Raw genomic sequence first — 3651 nt, 5'->3', positions numbered from 1 at the left:
ATTTTGATTGAGGGGGCGGACAGTCCGCGTGAGGGGGCGACGCCCCCTCACGCCCCCTCTTGACGCCGGGACTGGGAGGAGTTAAAGGAGAGTGACAGGGAGTATGAGAAGAAGAGGAAGAGAAAGTTTCAGCCAGCTTGTGATCGATGGAGTTGGCTTCTAGTGCAGTGACGCGTCCTAAAACCCTTTTATAATCTATCGATTAGATTTATTATTTGAAAATTATAAAAGTAGGGTAGACATGTGGAAATTATCCGGCTGAACAAAATATGCATTTATCAAACAGGTTTGTTTTCCAAAGAGCTTATTTCCAACTATTTTCCAAAACCCTTTGGAGAAATCCCATTGCTTTTTGTCTAGGAAACGAGCAGCTTATACTTCCTGGTTTTAGGACACGTCACTGCACCTTTCAATATGATGCCAATATAAACAAGGTCTTCTGTCGGCTCTATACATCAATGCCGACCTATGCTGACAAGTAAGTGAAGAGTAGAAAATATAAAAGGTATTGGCTATAGGGAAATGTCCCAGCAGTTTAGGATAATGAAGGTTCTAATCTAATCTATTACATAGCCATTACATTTCTAACTCCTAATGACAGGAAGGCAGAAAGTGCATTATACAAATAATAATACTCATAATAATAGCTGACATTTTTTAACAATGACCACAATATCATTATTTTAATAAACCAAATGGAAATGAGGAAGAACTGATGATTCAAATGTTGTAGTACAAGTAGTAATGTAGTTAGTGCATAAATGACTATTGCAACAAATGTGTTAATTTTCTTCATTATAAGTCGATTTTCTTTTGGACGAATGCTCCGGGCCAGTGGTTACAATGGTGGGGCCAGTGATAATACAATTCCACCGGCCCGGAGGGCCAGTGGCATTTTACCCTTAATGTCTACCCCTGGCACTGTTGCATTCACATGTCCATACATATGTTTTTTACCACTGTTAAAGAGCTAAAGATAAAGGAGAATTTAGTCATAATTATTGGTCCTGAAATTTGAGTGTATTCATTGTAAATGTACAAGCTTCATTTTAAAGATGGCTCGATTCAGACGATTGAAGGCGGGAGCTGTGTGATTGTATGTCTTCACTTCTCTCACTCACTATTTCCCTTTTTAAGGGTACAACACCATGTCTCAATGAGTCACAAAGTCAGGCTTTCTAAAAGAAAAGAAAGGAGAGAAAGGAAAGAGAGAGGGACTAAAGGAAGACAGTATATCACCCAGTATGTCAAGAGAAAAGGTGAGTGTGGTCCATGAGTGGTGGAAATTAGTCTGTTAGCTAAGCGTAGTCCATTGTAAATAATATTTTTTATGTTTTTTTTTACGAAGCTGACATTAATGTTAATATCTATATAGAAAATGCAGAGTTTTTTAATTTCACTTTGAAGGAGGTGAGCAGCATTGTGTTGAATTACATGCCACTTAACATATCTGAAGGGAGACTGGAATACAATATATATATATATATATATATATATACAGTATATATATATCAAAACAAAAAGCTAACATCTCATTTCAATTATACATTTCAAACACAGTATTTTCCCACATATTTAAGTTATATTTATTTGGATTGATGCATTCGTGTTGAGAATGTTCCATTCAAAAATGTTATTATTAAAAAGGCATTTACACCAGAAAAGATGACTATTGAGATATATTGTCAGGAATGTTAGTCTTATATGTATGCTCCAGAGGGCAGGACCTATAAACACATGTACTACCCAATAGCATTGTGAGGCTGAACAAAAGGACCTTTTGACTATGTAAATGTAGTCTTTTAAAAAAACAAAAAACATTTACTGACTTTTTTGGATAGCTTAAAGTAATGTTGTAGGATTACAACCGGGGGCCTTGCAGGGTTAAGGGCTATAGTTTATTGTTATTTACTTTAATATGTTTATTCTTAACCAATAATTGAATTTAAAAACTCTTATTTAAATGATGTGTGTGTGTCTCTGTATTCCTGATGATACACTGAGAGAATGAGCTCATAGGGCTGCTGATCACCATAAGCTAAACAGTCTGTATATTGCACTACATTTGTATAATGTAAGCTTCGTTGATACTTTGCCTGCGGGAATATGAAAAAAATAGTTAGATATACTGAATATGATTTGATCTATTCCACCACTAGCTTAATCCCAAATGATGTAGAGGTGTGTTGTAGGTGCCTTAAATAATCCCTTGTTTGTATTTTTATGTTCATATAATAGTGATTGCAATACCACCCCAAAATGATCACTGGTTCCATCCTGGCCACCCCTCTGAAAATATCCTGGCTCCGCCACTGCCTATAAGGCTGAACCTGAACCAGCTTTTCTCCCAACTGAAGGAGGTGAGCAGCATTGTGTTGAATGGCATGCCACTTAACATATCTGAAGGGAGACTGGAATACAACACATATATATATCGAAACAAAAAGCTAACATCTAATTTAAATGATACATTTCAAACACAGTATTTTCCCACATAGCCACTGATCTATATAAGACAAAAAACTGCTTTTAGTCTATTTAGGATGTTTGAAGCGTTGAGTGATCAGTCTGTATTAGGTAAATAAAATGTTAATCACCAACATTTTGGTTATGATATTAATACTAATATTAAATAATATATTATCATATGTGTCATGTACACGCTACAGAGCCAGGGCCCTCTTCAGTTTTGTCAGGAAGGTGTGTGGAAGTGGAGGAAGAGGTGAAGGACAGTGACAGTGCCAGTGGCAGTACCAGTGTAGATGAGGAGGATGAAAGCTCCAGTGAAGACAAGAGAAGGTGTACAGAAAGGGACAGACAAAGTGAGGAAAAGGACAGACAAAATGAGGAAGCTGTAAAAAAAAAGACTGAGAAAAGGCAATAGGCTCTGATTTGGCACCACCATAAGGCCTTTTCATTTCCATTTCCGTTGTATTCCACTTTAATACCTGCATATTTTGTAGTTGGTATGTATATTTAATTTTAAAATCTGCTGCTTATGTTATTTTTTGTGTTATAGCATTTTATAAATGATTTTGTTGGTGGTAATGTTCACTTTATTTTAATTTAAGAGGTCATGTATATTTAAGTTATATTTATTTGGATTTATGCATTCATGTTGAGAATGTTCCATTCATAAATGTTATTGTTAGGCATGTACACCATAAAAGATGACTATTGATATTTATTGTCAGGAATGTTAGTGTTATATCAAATAGTGAATTCTACTGCAGCAGAATGTTCCATGTCTGCACAGTGTTATATTTTCACAGCTCAGTGTCAGTAAATATTGTGCGGTTAGTATTGGACTACAAGATAGATGCAAGCCTGTACAGGTGGAGTTATTTAAAGCATACATGAGTGGGTTGGGTTCTGGAGGTGTGGTTAGCAATTGTGCTTGGTTGGCGTGGCCTGGGCCTGGTGATGGGGGGGCCCAATTTGATATCTTTTCACGGGGCCCAAAATCCCTAGCGGCACCCCTGTGGGTGATGTCACGGACCCTACCTCCATTTATATATACAGTCTATGATTGTGAGGCATGACGTGAGCTTCATCTGATTGGTCAATCCCTCCATTTTTTTTCACCAAGGTAAGCGAATTTCGGATAGCCTCCTCTCGCAATAGAGAGTGCAATATACTGTTTCACCATAA

At 36.9% G+C, this 3651-nt stretch overlaps 1 long non-coding RNA gene across 1 annotated transcript; it reads left to right on the top strand.

The window, feature by feature from the left end:
• The first annotated feature begins 2292 nt into the window (after window positions 1–2292).
• LOC307030929 lies at window positions 2293–3181 on the top strand. The gene is made up of 2 exons (XR_013805829.1): window positions 2293–2360; window positions 2670–3181. It is a non-coding gene; the product is annotated as an uncharacterized lncRNA (long non-coding RNA).
• Window positions 3182–3651: the final 470 nt, after the last annotated feature.

The sequence above is a fragment of the Notothenia rossii genome (assembly GCF_949606895.1).
Source record: "Notothenia rossii genome assembly, chromosome: 3".
In the NCBI taxonomy this organism is placed as follows: domain Eukaryota; kingdom Metazoa; phylum Chordata; class Actinopteri; order Perciformes; family Nototheniidae; genus Notothenia; species Notothenia rossii.
This window is presented reverse-complemented; position numbering and strand designations above follow the sequence as displayed.